Source organism: Schistocerca cancellata, chromosome 4 (genome assembly GCF_023864275.1).
Source record: "Schistocerca cancellata isolate TAMUIC-IGC-003103 chromosome 4, iqSchCanc2.1, whole genome shotgun sequence".
In the NCBI taxonomy this organism is placed as follows: Eukaryota; Metazoa; Arthropoda; class Insecta; order Orthoptera; family Acrididae; genus Schistocerca; species Schistocerca cancellata.
Window position 1 is genome coordinate 913,424,077 of NC_064629.1, and position 19,995 is coordinate 913,444,071.

Consider the following 19,995-nt stretch of genomic DNA (forward strand, 5'->3'; position numbering starts at 1 on the left):
CCTGGCAGATTAAAACTGTGTGCCCGACCGAGACTCGAACTCGGGACCTTTGCCTTTCGCGGGCAAGTGCTCTACCAACTGAGCTACCGAAGCACGACTCACGCCCGGTACTCACAGCTCTACTTCTGCCAGTACCTCGTCTCCTACCTTCCAAACTTTACAGAAGCTCTCCTGCGAACCATGCAGAACTAGCACTCCTGAAAGAAAGGATATTGCGGAGACATGGCTTAGCCACAGCCTGGGGGGTGTTTCCAGAATGAGATTTTCACTCTGCAGCGGAGTGTGCGCTGATATGAAACTTCCTGGCAGATTAAAACTGTGTGCCCGACCGAGACTCGAACTCGGGACCTTTGCCTTTCGCGGGCAAGTGCTCTACCAACTGAGCTACCGAAGCACGACTCACGCCCGGTACTCACAGCTCTACTTCTGCCAGTACCTCGTCTCCTACCTTCCAAACTTTACAGAAGCTCTCCTGCGAACCATGCAGAACTAGCACTCCTGAAAGAAAGGATATTGCGGAGACATGGCTTAGCCACAGCCTGGGGGGTGTTTCCAGAATGAGATTTTCACTCTGCAGCGGAGTGTGCGCTGATATGAAACTTCCTGGCAGATTAAAACTGTGTGCCCGACCGAGACTCGAACTCGGGACCTTTGCCTTTCGCGGGCAAGTGCTCTACCAACTGAGCTACCGAAGCACGACTCACGCCCGGTACTCACAGCTCTACTTCTGCCAGTAGGAGACGAGGTACTGGCAGAAGTAGAGCTGTGAGTACCGGGCGTGAGTCGTGCTTCGGTAGCTCAGTTGGTAGAGCACTTGCCCGCGAAAGGCAAAGGTCCCGAGTTCGAGTCTCGGTCGGGCACACAGTTTTAATCTGCCAGGAAGTTTCATATCAGCGCACACTCCGCTGCAGAGTGAAAATCTCATTCTGGAAACACCCCCCAGGCTGTGGCTAAGCCATGTCTCCGCAATATCCTTTCTTTCAGGAGTGCTAGTTCTGCATGGTTCGCAGGAGAGCTTCTGTAAAGTTTGGAAGGTAGGAGACGAGGTACTGGCAGAAGTAGAGCTGTGAGTACCGGGCGTGAGTCGTGCTTCGGTAGCTCAGTTGGTAGAACACTTGCCCGCGAAAGGCAAAGGTCCCGAGTTCGAGTCTCGGTCGGGCACACAGTTTTAATCTGCCAGGAAGTTTCATATCAGCGCACACTCCGCTGCAGAGTGAAAATCTCATTCTGGAAACACCCCCCAGGCTGTGGCTAAGCCATGTCTCCGCAATATCCTTTCTTTCAGGAGTGCTAGTTCTGCATGGTTCGCAGGAGAGCTTCTGTAAAGTTTGGAAGGTAGGAGACGAGGTACTGGCAGAAGTAGAGCTGTGAGTACCGGGCGTGAGTCGTGCTTCGGTAGCTCAGTTGGTAGAGCACTTGCCCGCGAAAGGCAAAGGTCCCGAGTTCGAGTCTCGGTCGGGCACACAGTTTTAATCTGCCAGGAAGTTTCATATCAGCGCACACTCCGCTGCAGAGTGAAAATCTCATTCTGGAAACACCCCCCAGGCTGTGGCTAAGCCATGTCTCCGCAATATCCTTTCTTTCAGGAGTGCTAGTTCTGCATGGTTCGCAGGAGAGCTTCTGTAAAGTTTGGAAGGTAGGAGACGAGGTACTGGCAGAAGTAGAGCTGTGAGTACCGGGCGTGAGTCGTGCTTCGGTAGCTCAGTTGGTAGAGCACTTGCCCGCGAAAGGCAAAGGTCCCGAGTTCGAGTCTCGGTCGGGCACACAGTTTTAATCTGCCAGGAAGTTTCATATCAGCGCACACTCCGCTGCAGAGTGAAAATCTCATTCTGGAAACACCCCCCAGGCTGTGGCTAAGCCATGTCTCCGCAATATCCTTTCTTTCAGGAGTGCTAGTTCTGCATGGTTCGCAGGAGAGCTTCTGTAAAGTTTGGAAGGTAGGAGACGAGGTACTGGCAGAAGTAGAGCTGTGAGTACCGGGCGTGAGTCGTGCTTCGGTAGCTCAGTTGGTAGAGCACTTGCCCGCGAAAGGCAAAGGTCCCGAGTTCGAGTCTCGGTCGGGCACACAGTTTTAATCTGCCAGGAAGTTTCATATCAGCGCACACTCCGCTGCAGAGTGAAAATCTCATTCTGGAAACACCCCCCAGGCTGTGGCTAAGCCATGTCTCCGCAATATCCTTTCTTTCAGGAGTGCTAGTTCTGCATGGTTCGCAGGAGAGCTTCTGTAAAGTTTGGAAGGTAGGAGACGAGGTACTGGCAGAAGTAGAGCTGTGAGTACCGGGCGTGAGTCGTGCTTCGGTAGCTCAGTTGGTAGAGCACTTGCCCGCGAAAGGCAAAGGTCCCGAGTTCGAGTCTCGGTCGGGCACACAGTTTTAATCTGCCAGGAAGTTTCATATCAGCGCACACTCCGCTGCAGAGTGAAAATCTCATTCTGGAAACACCCCCCAGGCTGTGGCTAAGCCATGTCTCCGCAATATCCTTTCTTTCAGGAGTGCTAGTTCTGCATGGTTCGCAGGAGAGCTTCTGTAAAGTTTGGAAGGTAGGAGACGAGGTACTGGCAGAAGTAGAGCTGTGAGTACCGGGCGTGAGTCGTGCTTCGGTAGCTCAGTTGGTAGAGCACTTGCCCGCGAAAGGCAAAGGTCCCGAGTTCGAGTCTCGGTCGGGCACACAGTTTTAATCTGCCAGGAAGTTTCATATCAGCGCACACTCCGCTGCAGAGTGAAAATCTCATTCTGTTTACAAACACTGTTTCAAAAACCGGAGGTGTTGGCAACTATCGCCGGCCTGGGTGGCCGAGCGGTTCTAGGCGCTACAGTGTGGAACCGAGCGACAGCTACGGTCGCAGGTTCGAACCCTGCCTCGGGCATGGCTGTGTGTGATGTCCTTAGGTTAGTTAGGTCCAAGTTCTAGGGGTACTGATGACCTCAGAAGTTAAGTCCCATAGTGCTCAGTTTAACCATTTTGGCAACCAGCACAGGTTCGTCATATTTCATCCCGTGTCCCTCGTTTAAACAATGTTCTGCTGCCGCCGATTTTTCCGGCTGTTGTAGCCTCGAATGATGGCGATTTTCCACACATCTGTCCTGAACTGGGCGAATCGAGCGGCCGATATAAGCTTCCCCATACTGACAAGGAATTTTATATATGGGATGCTTCCTAAGACGCAAATCAGCTTTCACAGACCCGGGTAGTACCATAATCTTGTAAAGTGAACGCATCACACCCTCAGTGTTACAACTCCTTAAAATTCTGCCAATCATAAAACGCATGCCCCAAGCACAAGGAATAAAGGCCACAGATGTCTTTATACACCTCCGGGTATGGTCCAAACTCAATAGCCCGACGAAGCTGCTTCTCAGAGTATCCATTTTTCTTAAAAAGAGCCATCAAACGTGCAAGTGTTCGGGTTAAACTGACCATGTAGGAAAAGAAATATGCTCTGCATACCAGAATCCTACTGACGCCACTGCGTTAATATGGTGGATGGCAACTCTTAGCATGAAGATAACAGATCAGTGTGCGTCGGTTTTCGGTGAACACTATGTCCCAGAGTACCATATGGTTTTCTGTAAGCCATGACGTCCAAGAATGGAAGCATCACATGACTTTCAACCCGCATAATGTTGCGATAAAGACAGTTCAAGTGGTTCAAAAACTTGTTGAGAGCATCACGTCCATGTGGCCAAACGAAAAATGTATCATCTACATACCTCCAAAGCACGTTGGTTGCAAAGCTGAAGTCGTCAATGCCATATCCTCGAAGAACTCCTTGAATAGCCGAGCGGCTCTAGGCGCTACAGCCTGGACCCGCGCGACCGCTATGGTCGCAGGTTCGAATCCTGCCTCCGGCATGGATGTGTGTAATGTCCGTAGGTTAGTTAGATTTAAGTAGTTCTAAGTTCTAGGGGAGTGATGACCTCAGAAGTTAAGTCCCAAAGTGCTCAGAGCCATTTGAACCAAGCCACTCCTTGAATAAGTTGGTGACTATGGGTGATAAAGGACTACCCATTGTCGCTCCGTCATTCTGTACAAAAATGTTGCCGTTAAATAAAAAATACGTGAATGTCAGCACATGAAGACATAGCCTCCAACACTTCATCGAGTTTTTCACTAATTAAATTCAGGGACTGATCCAGAGTGGCTTGTGTAAATAGAGATACCGTTTCAAACTCACTAATAAATCCGAAGGACTCAGCCTCAAAGATCTCAATCGTCGAATAAAATCCACTGAATTGGCGATATGGTGTTCACAGTCACCAACATACCAACTGAGAACAGACTTTAAATACATTGCCAGGTTATAAGTGGGTGCACCCAAATTACTAAAGATAGGGCGTAAAAGAAACCCTTCCTTACGTATCTTAGGCAGACCATAAAACATCGGCGGCACGGCAGCACAAGGTTGAAGTTTCTCACGTAAATATTTGGGCAACGAGCTCTTTTTCAAAAGTGAAAGTGTATCGTACTTAATACTTTCTGTGGGGACACTAGACAGTCCTCTGTAATCCGAGCAGCTGAGTAGTAAATCCATTTTAAGGACGTAAATATCCTGTGTCATTACAACCGTGGCGTTCTCCTTGTCATCTCGTAAAACTACTACGTCATCGTCATTCCTAAAGGAACGAATGGCTGCTCTCTCTGCGGAAGAGATGTTATCCCGAGGTGACCGAGCCCGACGTAATGTGTGGGACACTTGCCTTATTTCTTCCGTCTGTCCCTCAGGGAGGCTGTGTACTGCTTGTTCTACAGAGAAGATAAATTCTGTGGCAGAAAGTCTCTTTGGAGTAGGAGCAAAATTTAAACCTTCCTCCAACACCGCCACTGCGGGTCCATCTAGCGCCCTACTAGCAAGAGGAACGATAGGGCGTCGAAGTTTATCCCCATCTGACGCTGTATAACAACAAAGAAGCCGTTCAAATATCGAGGACTGTCTGGTAACGGCGCTCCTGTGAGCCCTATCCCATAGTGTCCACGAGGAACCATGACCGCAGTACTACAGATCTCTCGATAACGGCGATGACAAGTCCAAGTGTATATAAAATATATCTTTGGAATCTTACGGTTAAAGCGAATACGTTCTGTAATCAGTGCTTGGCTTGCACCCTCCTTAATGCTATTAGCTCTCTTGCAATTAATAAAATGAACAAATCAGGCAAAATTAGGAATAATAACTTCGTCGTGGCATCTCAGAAATAAGGCGAGTATACTCAACAGCTTTCCTTTTTTCCTCTGAAATTTGTCTATCATCTGTACTTGATGTGACTCCACAGGCTTTCCACCCGTAATAAGTCTTGCCAGTCTCTTCAGGTTTGCTGCTGGATCCTAAAATCAACTAGATTCAACATTTCAGCTATCCAGCTGTTCGCCATCTTCAGGAGAACTCTGTTGATACTGCTGAGTTCCCACGAACATAATTGTAGAATGTTTAACTTTGTTGACGAAGCCACAATCTCACCCATGCTAGCACCGCTTCGTCACTACAAAAGTGGGGTCATCGAAGGTGTTATGTGGGTTTTGGATACATGGAAACTGAATGGGGCCAAGCCGGGACTGTATGGGAAATGATCGATGACAGGGAACCCAAGGCGTTGGGTTGTAACAGATGTCGCAGCGCTTGTGTATGGACTGGCATTGCTGAAGGAGAAGATGCTCCATGTGTGGATGAAGTTTTCTGCGGCTAGAAGCTCAATTAAACCAAGCTGTTTCTCACGCACCGACGTAGTTACGCTGCTCACTGCCATGTTACATGATAAAATTGGGAGCCCTTTAGCGGCAGTGGATACCAGTTTGCGTCAGTGAAGCGAGAAAGTCGACCGAGTAATAACCGTGATATGTAATACATCAATCGATGTTGAGAGCAGAATAACACATTCGAAGGCATTGTTTTTCAGCAAACCTTAGAATATACCGGGTGATCATAAAGGCAGTACAAATTTGAAAACTGAATAAATCACGGAATAATGTACAAATTGACACACATGCTTGGAATGACATGGGGTTTTATTAGAACCGAAAAAATACATAAGTTCAAAAAATGTCCAACAGATGGCGCTTCAACTGATCAGAATAGCAATAATAACCATAACAAAGTAAGACAAAGCAAAGATGATGTTCTTTATAGGAAATGCTCAATATGTCCACCATCATTCCTCAACAATAGCTGTAGTCGAGGAATAATGTTGTAAACAGCACTGTAAAGCATGTCCGGAGTTATGGTGAGGCATTGGTGAGGCATTGACCCAAAGGTCTGGGGACCTGGCAGGCCAAGCGTGACGAAAATGGCGGCTGAGCATACGATCATCACCAAACGACGCGCGCAAAAGATCTTTTACGCGTCTAGCAATATGGTTGGTTCTAATAAAACCCCATGTCATTCCAAGCATGTGTGTCAATTTTTACCTCTCTATCTAAATTATTCCGTGGTTTATTAAGTTTTCAAATTTACACTGACTTTTTGATCACCCGGTATGTCTGACATCGTATCAAAGGATACAACACACAGTTAAAAGTTTTACTACATCATTTATAACTACATGGAGTACCATTTATGACGTATTTGGGTATAAATCACAAGCATACTCGTATTAAATAAATTTCTCAATTTAAGTTGTTTTTGGTAAGTCGTTCTTGGTAGCAGACTCGCGTTTGTGCTGAATATTTGGTATGCCGCACTGAATCAATCAGTAGTCAGCCAGAATTGGCTGATCCTGATAGGGTCGCTCGATGAACGGGATGTCTTGATGAATACGTTCACCATATTGGTCGTTGCCTGAGCCTAGGCTACCGAAGAAGAAGTCAAGACGTAAGTCCATCAGACGAATTATGTGAGACATGTTTGAACCCAACTATTTATACGCTATAATACATTACTGTTTGACATTTACATAGACAGCAGATTTATAATTTTCAAGGAAGCTGCCAATGACTAACTTAAATGCCGTCCACGCAAGTCGTTCTATATCACTCGGTTAATTGTGGCAGTGGCTGTCAGCGACGAATTTCCTCATTTGTGGACCTAAGAACATACTTTGTCTCACTTCCACGTAAATTAACATCGGAAATTTATTGCACAGTGAAATTTACGTCAGTGTAGCACTGACAATTTATCAGTAGTTTCTCTTACAGTATTTCACGAACTTGTCTTTGGTGCTTTTTGCGTAGACGTTCTTTAACCAGTATCGTTACATATAGTGCAGACACCTTTCGTTGTGTCACCCTGAGACGTTGCGGAGGAAGTGCGTTTATTTTTGGTCGCTCGAGTTAATCATAGCACTGGCTTTCCGTATAGCTTTGAAACAGGCTAGTCCTGTTCCACAAGTCGAGCTATGATCAGAGGCAGATCTTAAGCAGTGGAAGCAGTTCGTAGACTTGGTGAGATCGTGTCATTTACTGGCAGTGGTTGCTAACAGGCAAGGGTTTGGGTCATTTCATATGTGTGGTATTTGTATTGCACGAAGTAATTTTAAATAATTTCACATGGTAAACTTTTGATGAATGACGAAATTTAATCGATGTTTAGGTGCGAGGTGTTACAGAAGTTCAGACTTTGTGTTTTCAGTGAATTGTAGACTGGTTAAAGTATCGTGTTGTCATCATTCAATCCATGGTAATATCCTCCCAATTTCGTCACTCTGCTTTCCACTTTAGACCGTTATATCGTTTGCTTGAAATCGTATATATAAAGAGTGTTCAAATTAAATAATATGAGACGTTGTAACAACCAAAACCGGTTGAAATGTACATATGCCACTTTGGTATAACGTAGTGAGACGTTCGTGTAATGGAAGCAAGCCCCGCGATCGCCCACTAAAAGATTCAAAGCTCTGTCGTCAGCAGCCAAGTCTTGTTCGACCTCCGAGGTCCGATACTCACCGAATTCCTAGAGCACGGAAAAACCATTAACAGTGACGTGTGCTGTGAGAGACTCCGTAGCATGGCTTATATTTAAATCATTTCGCGTAAACGGCACTAATGGTCTGGGCAGCTCACGGAGGGAGTGATTCTGCTCGACAATAACACGCGTCTGCAAGTCTCCAAGGTCACACAAACTGTACGGCCAAGTTGAAGTGCGAGCAGCTTCAGCATTTACCCTACAGACCGACATGTCGCCCTGCGACTTCCATGTGTTTGGTCCGCTAAAGAAAACATCTCAAAAGGAAGCGCTTCAACTCGTACGACGAACTGAAAGACACATTGGAGGGCTGGCTCCTGTCACAGCCACAGGACTTTTGGGAAAAGGAAATCCTTCGGCCCGTGAAACAGTGGGATTATTGTACTCAGACCTGTGGTGGTTACTTTTGAGGAAAGGCTGCAGTTATACCCAGAGTATTGTTTCGTACCTTTTCGTTTCAACACCGCTCATAAATACACGGATATTTGTGATTGCTAGAATATTGACTTACAGTCCACATACTTATTGAATACCACTTGCTTGAGTCGACTGCTTGTTTGATTTTAAGGCAGAATAGATAATTTATTTTCAATTACCGTCCCTCATTTCAACTTGCCTACATTATTCATTTAATATTAATGCATATTGCTGGTGTTCCCGTTGTCTGGCTCCCATTTTGGGCACATTTGCTGCAGACTACCTGTTTTGTCTATTCAGCGGTTACATATAGCACAGATAATGAAGCAAACCAGTTGTCAGATAGCTTCCGCCTATTAATAGTGATAAATATCCTGTTCTTTTCGTCTATAATTTCCAATGTTAAGGTAAGTTTTTTGGCGTGTGCTGAGTGCATACTTGCTGTGACAGAGTTTCGATCGTTTGTGTTCGTGCCCCATTAAATAACTTGCGCAGAGTAATGTGTCGATGTGTTCAGCATTTCATAATAGATCATACGGTTTTAGTTTTTTTAAACTGGGTCATTATTCAAATAACTCTGACGAGCATTATCAGCAGATAGCCACTTTCATATCTAACTGCTGTGATTGCCGACTGGGGCCCCGCTCCCTATTGCATAGTACCCAACGATAACTTGGTCCATACTATGTTCTTGCAATTTTTGATAGGATCATATGAGTGATTTCCACAGTATTTAATGAAAAATAGTACATGTTATGGCCACGCGGGATTAGCCGAGCGGTCTAGGGCGCTGCAGTCATGGACCGTGCGGCTGATCCCGGCGGAGGTTCGAGTCCTCCCTCGGGCATGGGTGTGTGTGTTTGTCCTTAGGATAGTTTAGGTTAAGAAGTGTCTAAGCTTAGGGACTGATGACCTTAGCAGTCAAGTCCCCTAAGGTTTCACACAAATTTGAACATTTTCGAGTACATGTTATGCTTGCCGATACTAGTTGCGCGATGTATCTTGAGTGTGAGCTGCTTAATTTATTCCTTTATTTCATTTCCGACGTCAGATAGCGTTACAAAACTAATTGTGCGGTCACGAATTGTTTATAACAAGGTATAGCTACAATAAACAAGTGATTAATGTTAGTGATTACAATGGTAGCCCCAGTTTCTAAAACAGCTCACCTACAACAGGTACCGAAACGTATCTGGGTCTGTGTCTAGTAGCTCTACCAAACTCTTCCAGACGACCAACTTTACATGAGGAGATGATATGGTAACTAATGATCGCTGAGACAACGGAACGCCGGCAAGGCTTCGTTTCCTGGCCTCAACCTACTTGTTTTTCTGGTCAGACAGTTCATTTTTATGTGATGCCGGTTTCTACATTTTCTGTTCCACTGACAGATACACAAAGCAGTACTTGATATCACTGTTCGCAACCATGAGAAACCGTATTACTTTCAAATTTGTACTTATAGATTAATGGTACTCGCGATGCCGAATGTCTTCAAGAGGTGGTGACATGATCTCGTGCGTATTTTTCATGTGTGCAGAGTACGCAACCGTTTCTGACACACACGCAACCACACCAAAAGAATCCGGACATCCCTATATAATGTGGAACTGTCCACTAGACGTCACGAGACGTGGACCCGACAGCATTAAGAAAAGCGTGGTGTAGTGTGTGGTCAGTAGCGAAGCAGTGGCAGCAGAACGGGTCGTTAAGGAGAGCTCAGTAGCGCCGATCATCAAATACTCATTTGATGTCACCTGAGTAACAAATTCATCACGGACATTTCAACCCTTTTAAAACTGCTCTAGTCGACTATTGGTGACGAGATTGTGAGGTGAAAACGCTAAGGAACAACAAAACTAAATCAAGACCAGGAAGAGCTCATGTATTGACAGACAGGCATTGTCGAGCTTTGCGGAAGGTTTTTGTAAAAAGCCGGATGAAACGACTGGAACCAGAGGAGTCACTAGTGAGCTACAAGCAGTTCAGCTAGTGCAACGACTGTTCGTTGGGAGTTAACAGAATGGGGACAATGGACTAGCTTCTCCTCAAAAAACCATACGTTTCTGTATTGAAGCATAGGCGACAATAGAGATCGCGTAAAGAGTGACTACTGGACCGTGGATGAATGGAAACGAGTGATTTACGGTGATGAATCACGTTATACTATGTGGAAATCCGACTGAAGGATTCGAGTTTGGCGAATGCCTGCGGAACACTGTCTGCTGTCATGTGAAACGTGAAGTACGGAACAGGTGGTGTTATACACCTGAAACGTCCCCTTAGAACAATTTATACATCACTGTGCTTAAACTGACACACAATATTTTTAGCGCAACGCAATCTGACTTTCAGAAATCCCTACAAAAGAATGGCCCTGACTAACATTAACCTATACGTTTCACAAATCACTTACCTCACCAAAAATCTTCGTTACTCGAACTACTGCAATACAGCGAGCGCCACTACTTCCAGCTAAATGGCTCTGAGCACTATGGAACTTAACAGCTGTGGTCATCAGTCCCCTAGAACTTAGAACTACTTAAACCTAACTAACCTAAGGACATCACACACATCCATGCCCGAGGCAGGATTCGAACCTGCGACCGTAGCAGTCGCGCGGTTCCGGACTGCGCGCCTAGAACCGCGAGACCACCGCGGCCGGCCTTCCAGCTAAATAAAAGATTCAAACTACGGAAGGCACTAACTACTAGTAGGCATAGTTAGCAAATGAAAGATTTTAATAGAGAACAAACAATGTATTTACCTTAATAATCATAATATATATATCAGTTCATGCCATCCAGTATTACAAATTTCAAAACTCCGCCATCTCTCTCCCAACACCCACCACTGCTGGCGGCTCACCTCCAACTGCAACGCTACGCGCTGTTCACGTCCAGCTGCCCAACGCTACAATGGCGAGTATTACAACAATGCCAACCAGCCACAGACTGCACACAGCACAGCCAGTGATTTTCACACAGAGCGCTACGTAACGTTGCCAATAAGAAAACATAAACAGCCATACATAAGTACATACATAAAAGATGAGAATAACTTTTGAAACATCAACTTCACACATGAGCATTAAAACAAAACAGAATAAATAATGTCTAAACATATTTACAAAGTAAATAACATATTATTAATGCCAATTATATTTGAGGAGAACAGTATTTCTCATCATAGTGAATGTAGCTTAATATTAAAAGAAGAAAAAATTCTATGAAACTACACAGAGACAGGAAGAAAACAAATACACAAGGGTACACAAACACATAGTGGGATAACACAAAAGGAAAGGACGGGGTTCGTTTTCAGTGTAACATTTGGTACTGCAGTCCGACCCAAAACTTCATTTCATGGAGCTTTCGTCTTATTTCGATATTTGCTCCAGCCAAAAAAATCCTATCCAAGCATGCTTTCTGTATTTTTCTCGTATAACCTCTCAGTGCATTTCTTCAAATTCATCGCAACTCATTCTCTTATAAGCTACCCCTCTTAAGCTAACTTAAATCTACCAAGCTCAGATGCTAAACTAAGAGACAAGGCAATGCAGCAGCATAAAACAATTAACACAAACATCAAGGACAAAAATTTTAAATAGGCAAAGCAATTGCAGTACTACAACTAATATAAGGCACTGTGCAGCACAGAAGAAAAATAAATCAGTAGTAAAACTAGCTTAGAAGAGTAACACAAAGTCAAATTCAGTAACACTATGCCTGGCAAACAGCAGTAACTTATACCTAAACATGACATAGCTCAAGCAGAAAAAATATTACAGTAAAAACAATAATACAGACAAGGGAAATGTATATTCACATCATAATGTCTATGTAATTAAAGTGGTGCACCACAAAAACTAATTCTACAAAAAATTACCAAGTACTCGAAAAGAAAATTATATATGCAGTTATTGTTATCAGTCCCTTCTTATTGTTCCTTCCATTCCAAGAGCTCCTTTTTCGAAGAATGTGGATCATAAAATAATTATTTAATAGATCTGTTGACAGAAAGTGTTCACATTAGCAAATGCATCTAAGTTTATTTTATAAAACTAATGCTGCAACACAGCTGGAAACCAGATATTAAACAAAATGAGCAATCTCTCAACTACAAAGACAATAGATGTAAAATGTTTCTCATCATATCATTAGGCATTTTAGTAAATATCATAAATTAATATCTCCACAGTGTTATCATGTTTTCAAGTTTGAGGGTGTCATATTTACAATGCTTTCTACAAAGGAATGTCAATAGCGAGGTTAATGGTCTCTTTTTTTTTTCTCCACCTCTGCATCTGAAATGCACACCCTAATGGCTTTTTCTCAAGGCGGCTGGCACACCTGGCCGCTCACAACGCATTACATCATGGTCACTTACCTTTCTTACCGAAATATTTATGACAGCAGTTTCTGCTACAGTGACAGTCTCATATAAAAATATTTCACAGGTCAAGAATTTGCGTTACAAAGCTGTAGAAACAAAATCCTATTGATATAACAGCGTCCAAAAATTTTCGTCGGCATTGTAATACATTCACGCATTTACATACATTTCATAACTCTTAAAGTACGATTCTTGGTTTCCAACAACCTTTTCATAAATCAGAGTCCCTAACCACTACTCCTTATTCCTTACCTTACTACACATATACATATTCGTCGACACTTCTTCAGTATTTCATCATAATAAATACGTAGCATAATAAACATTCCTCAACAGCACAATACACATCGTCGTCGTAATAATAACATCATAACACCTCAGTCAAATCTCAAAAACGTCGTAGCTTTCTGCAATAATGTCAAAACCAAAAAAAAAAAAAAATCTCTGCTCATTTCAAGAGTGTCATCTACCTCAAACGTACTTTAAAAATCGTGATCCCATACCAAATATATCATTCAAAGCTCTCATAGTATCACAATGCTTCCGAAAAAATATGAACAGTTCACAAAGTACAGACAAATACAAGTTCATAAGTGTGAAGTTACCCAACTGTGTAATTGCGTAAACATGTGTCACTGATGTAGTAAAAAAATGTTTATCTCTCAGTTAAATGATCAGATAGCTGTGTAATTTATGTGTTAGAGAAATATGGTACCGATGTGTAAAGTTGTATAAGCAAATACCATATTAGCTAGGGCACCTTGTGTCTGCCAAACACATGGTACACAAAGTAAGCGTGTACCCCCCTGAGGATTAATGTAATTATACCCTCAGGTGTTACAGATTACAGCAATGGAATGAAATGTTTTACGGAAAACCTTTGTATCATTGTACTTCAAATATCTTTAAAAATAAATGTTTTTAGTACAAAATTAATCACTCAAATACGTGTCCTGTAGCGCTAAATGTGCTTCTTGCTGTAAGATAATCTCTGTGGAAGTGTCGTAGTTATTTTCCTCCGAAAGCTAAGTTCTGCAGAAGTCAATGTACTTACCTCATGATAAACAAAAGTGAAATGCTTTGCGTATAGATATCTTAGTTATTATGCTTATTGTTGTGATGAAGAAATTACTGTGCTGTAACGTATTGTTGTGCTATGGAAAAGGCTGTCTCCTTGTAGCTATACCACAAAAGTTACTAGTAAAACATGTTTTAATTTACAGGAGAATTGAGAAAAACTGTGCAGATATAAAACAGATACACCGCAAAAGCAACAATGTAAATTGTCACTCATTAGTAACGTCGTGATATAATCGTGTAGCTGTCATATAAACTAACCATTGCCTCATCTGGTATCTCACAGAAAGTACTTTAAATCCAGAATGTATTTTCAAGTAAACCAAAATGTTGCATTAGAATCTCATTATCAGTACTGGTAAATGTTCTAAGTATGTGAGCCTTATAGTCGTTACGTAATCGTGAAACTAACAAGCAAGAATGTACAAATAACACTGTGTCGTCTGTTCACAATAACAATGCATTCGTCATTTCTGTTTAAATAAGTTCTCTTGGTTCTTGACTGGATAGTTAACTTTAAAACATAGTTGCATGTTAACAGTTTCTAAGATTGAAAAAGAGTACTAGTAACGTGAAGTGAAAAATTTTATAGCAAAGACTAAGTTAAAAAGCAGATTATCTCCCAATAAATGGTTTTCTATGTGAAATGTGGTGTAGCCCTTTGCTCTTCTTAGTATGCAGAGTTTCAACTTTAACGCAATTATCATTTGGTATACGTCGGTAAAGAATACTGGAATTTTTCTCAAGGTTAGCGTCTATGTTATTTTTCTCTGAGCCAGCCGGCGCACGCGGCAGCCTGCGGTGCGAGTCATTGTCTGTTCCTTTGTTGGCACGCGTCGTTATTGGGATTTGGAGACCTAATTTCTACAAATTCACCATGACGAGAATACCCTGCTCTGTTTGAATCTCGCCAGTTCTGATGCAGTTCAAGTCTGTCGTTACGATTATATCGTCTGTCGTCATGTCGGTAGGTTGCATAGTTTCTTTCTTGTCGGTCACGTGGTGGAGAATTTCTCCCTGAATCGTAACTGCGCGCTGGACCATTGCGTCTAAAGTTATTCTGTCTCCCTTGATAATAATTATTTTGGTTCCCATATTGTCTGTTTCTCTGATTGTCTCTGAGATAGTCACTACCGTTGAGAGGTGATCTTTCCCTGAAATTATTACTGCTCTGCCAACGGTTGTCATAACGGTGGTGTCTGTTTTTGTCATGATTTGTGTTGTGAGAATAGCCTTGTCGTGTCCAGTTATTATTTCTTTCATGACGGAATTGCGACAGATGTGACCTGTAGTTGTTGTGTTCCTGTTTTTGCGTTACGTGATTGTCAGTATCAATTTCTAGTTCTTGTAACAGTCCCTGAAAAGCCTCAATGTCGTCTTTGCAACGTCCTGCTAAAATAATATGTCGTAAATGTTCAGGCAGTTTGATTAAGCAAATGCGGATGAGTTCTGAGGGGCTGTATGGGTTTGACAGGTACTGATTCTTTTGCAACATGTCTTCAAAATATTTCACAAGACTGGAAAATTCAGATTGTTCGAAATGTTTCATCATTATGATGCTATGTTTTACTCGGTCTTGTGTAGCTTGAGACCAATATGCTGAGAGGAAGGCATGATAAAATTCTCCTTCACTGTGACAATCGTGAATGACCGATCGCATTCTTACTGCTGGTTCATTCTCCAAGTAGCCACACATAAATTCTAATCTGTGTTCTAATGACCAGTTGGGAGGAAAACAATGAGAGAATTGATGGAGCCACGCTTGTGGATGAATGTCGTTGGCAGAATTCTTAAATGTTTTAAATTTACGTGTAGTAATGAACAGCTTATAGTCAAAATCATCATGTCCACGAGTCGCATATCGGTCATTGTTACGTCGTTTCGGCGGTTCCATTTCAAAAATCGGTGCACATTGCCAATTTCTTTCATAACTTCCGAAATGCCCCGTGTTATTTTTTTGTGGCTGTTCCGTATTTCTATGTCCCTCTTTCCGTATTGGGGCGCGAGTGTCCTCTGAAATACGTAATTCTTGTATTACCTGTGTCAGCTGATCTTGTACTTCCCGGATTTCTCTTTGGTGTTGCGTATTAATTTGATTTTGATTTTGTTTGAATTTCCTAATTTGTTCACACTCTTCTGTGTCATTAAAGACTACTGGTTTTGTGTCATTCAGATTATCATCTACCTTTGTAGATAAATTATTTAGCTGATCCGAAAGTTCAACTACTTTCTCTGATAATGAACTAATTTCCTCCATGTGTCTTTCTACTGTGTCCTTTAAGTTTTCTTGAGTTTTTGAAAGTTGCGTAACCAGATCGGTAGATGCAACTGAGTCAATTTTAGCTTGCAAGGTCTCATGATTTTCATGAACAATAGTTTGCAGTTCTTTTATGGCTGCTTCGTGATTCTGTAATGCATTTTCATGCCGCGAAGAAATAGGTTGAAAATGCTCACAAATTTGTGTTTTTACGTCATTACAGACTTTTTGACATTTCGATTCAATGTTATGTAACTCAGTAGTTAAATCTTCACGTGTTTGTTCAAGCTTATGTTCCACTGAGTCTAACTTTTGAAGCTTTTGTTCCATTGTGTCTAACTGTTGCTGTGTTTGCCTCTGGTGTTGTTCCATTGAGTCTAACTTTTGAAGATTTTGTTCCATTGTGTCTAACTTTTGCTGTGTTTGTCTCTGATTTTGTTCCATTGTGTCTAACTTTTGAAGATTTTGTCCCATTTGTTTCTGATTTTGTTCAAGCGTTGTGTCTAACTTTTGTAGCCTTTGTCCCATTTGTTGCATTAACTGTAATAACAGTGCACTGGTGTCTGAAACATGTTCCTCAGTGCTTTTCGGCAGTGAATTTGCACCGGCAACATTCACATTCTGACAAGCGGAAAATGTGTCTTGACTCATTTGAGAAAATGGTGAGAACCCAAAACCTGAGTCTACAGTATTTGCAATATTGTGTTCCGTCATTCCCGATTCCTGAGGCGAGCTGTTGCCAACCGATCGATCGATAATGCTTCCCTGTTCACTACCTGTTTCACTGTCTACTCCATTATTTGACGCCCGCTCTATTTCCCTATGCACAGTTACCAAATTACTACTTTGAATATTTGTTAATTCATTACATGGTGGCGTTAACACACTGCTTTCGTCTTCACTGTTATTTCTCAGTTTACTTTGGAGCCTAGTGTTACGTTTTTCACACGCCATTATTGTCACAATATTTCACACGACAACACAGAAAAACACAATTTGAAGAGCAAAAATAAGAGAACACATTAACATAGCACTGAAAATAATATCTAGTTAATTGCAAGCGTAGCTGCGAAATACTTGGTGCAAAGCTACATGCATGCCACAACTGTTTTACTGTACAACAATGAAAGGCTGCAACTACAAAGGAGATTCTCTCTACAATTACGCGCTAGCAATAAACAAAATCTACACTAATTACACATACTACAAGAAAAAATCAGAAGATTCCAGTGAGGTATCCTAGGCTAAGGGTCGACATATGAAACGTCCTCTTAGAACAATTTATACATGACTGTGCGTAAACTGACACACAATATTTTTAGCGCAACGCAATCTGACTTTCAGAATTCCCTACAAAAGAATGGCCCTGACTAACAGTAACCTATACGTTTTACAAATCACTTACCTCACCAAAAATCTTCGTTATTCGAACTACTGCAATACAGCGAGCGCCACTACTGCCAGCTAAATAAATGATTCAAACTAGGAAGGCACTAACTACTAGTAGGCATAGTTACCAAATGAAAGATTTTAATAGAGAACAAACAATGTATTTACCTTAATAATCATAATATATATATATATCAGTTCATGCCATTCAGTATTACAAATTTCAAAACTCCGCCATCTCTCTCCCCACATCCACCACTGCTGGCGGCTCACCTCCAACTGCAACGCTACGCGCTGTTCACGTCCAGCTGCCCAACGCTACAATGGCGAGTATTACAACAATGCCAACCAGCCACAGACTGCACACAGCACAGCCAGTGATTTTCACGCAGAGCGCTACGTAACGTTGCCAATAAGAAAACATAAACAGCCTACTTACACACTGAAGGGCCAAATAAACTGGTATAGGAATGCGTATTCAAATACAGAGATATGTAAACAGGCAGAATACGGCGCTGCGGTCGGCAACGCCCAGAAAACGTAAAAAGTGTCTGGTTCAGTTGTTACATCGGTTACTCCTGCTACAATGGCAGGTTATCAAGATTTGAGTTAGTTTGAACAAAGTATTATAGTTGGCGCACGAGCGATATGACACAGCATTTCCGAGGTGGGGAACTTCCCCATACGATAATTTCACGAGTGTACCATGAATATCAGAAATCCAGTAAAAAATAATATCTCCGACATCGCTGCGGCCGGAAAAAGATCCTGCAAGAAAGGGGCCAACGACGACTGAAGGGAATCCTTCAGTGTGACAGAGGTGCAACCCTTCCGCAAATTGCTGTAGATTTAAATGCTAAGCAATCAACAAGTGTCAGCGTGCGGACCATTCAACGAAACATCATCGATATGGGCTTTCGGAGCCGAAGACCCACTCGTGTACCCATGATGACTGCACGACACAAAGCTTTACTCCTCCCCTGCGGCTGATCCCGGCGGAGGTTCGAGTCCTCCCTCGGACATGGGTGTGTGTGTTTGTCCTTAGGATAATTTAGGTTAAGTAGTGTGTAAGCTTAGGGACTGATGACCTTAGCAGTTAAGTCCCATAAGATTTCTCACACATTTGAACATTCTACTCCTCCCCTGGGCCCGTCAACACCGACAATGGATTGGTGATGACTGGAAACATGTTGCTTGGTCGGACGAGTTTCAAATTGTATCGAGCAGATGGTCATGTAGGGGTATGGAGACAACCTCATGAATCCACTGACCCTGCATGTCGGCAGGGGACTGTTCAAGCTGGTGGAGGCTCTGTAATGGTGTGCAGCTGGAGTGATATGGGTCTCCTGATACGTTTAGATACGACTCTGACAGGTGCTACGTACGTAAGCATCCTATCTGATCACCTGCATCCATTCATGTCCGTTGTGCATTCCGACAGACTTGAGCAATTCCAGCAGGACGATGCGACACCCAACACGTCCAGAATTGTTACTGAGTAGCTCCAGGAACACTCTTCTGAGTTTAAACACTTCTGCTGGGCACCAAAATCCCCAGACATGAATATTATCGAGTATATCTTGGATGCCTTGCAACGTGCAGTTCAGAAGTGATATCCACCCTCTCGTATCTTACGGATTTATGGGCAGCCCTGCAGGATTCATGGCGTCAGTTCCCTCCAGCACTACGTCAGACATTGGTTGAGTCAATGCCACGTCGCGTTGCGGCACTTCTGCGTGCTCGCGGGGGCCCTACACGATATTAAGCAGGTGTATCAGTTTATTTGGCTCTTCAGTATAGTATGTGGGTAGTTTTCTCGGTTATCGTGTGTCCGCCTTAGATCGTTTAAGAAAATGCTAAATGCGGAAGGATACGACCACTATACAGAGCTCTCCACTGCGTTCAGAAGAGGAACAGTTCGGAGACGATGATTGCTTCTATCAACAAGGCACAGCGCCCTGTCGTAAAGCAGTATCTGTGTGGCGAAACTTTGTGGACAACAGCCCTGGCTCTGTGGAGAACAACAGTCCTGAAATAAACTGACCTGCTCAGAGTAGCGACCCGAACCTAGTGGAATACTTGTAGGATGGGTTAGGTCGTCGTCTTTGCTCAATATCCAAGCGTCCAGCATGATTACTGTCCCTGTTTTTGGCTCTTGAGGAAGAGTAGGCTACCGTTCCTCCACATACATTCACATACCTCATTGAAATTGTCCCCAGCAGAGTACAAGGCATCTTAAAGGCCAAGGGTGGACGCACCATATTAATGAGCTCTACTACATGTCCGGATACTTTTAATTATAGTGTGAGTATGTTTCCATTGTGTAACAATAGGGCCTTCGTACTCGTCTTAAACGAATGGATGCATGTATCAGGTTGTCACAGTCAAACCAGCGGCCATTGTGACACCAGCTAATGGTATTAAATTTTGACAGTATTTCACAGTACGCAAAAATCAAGTGCAAATGGCGGTTTCTTTGGAGCTCAAGCTAGGGTGCCAGACTAAATTATCTCTTGAAAGGAATTAATTTACCGTATTGGCTGTTTTTATATTAATTTTTTGTATAGTA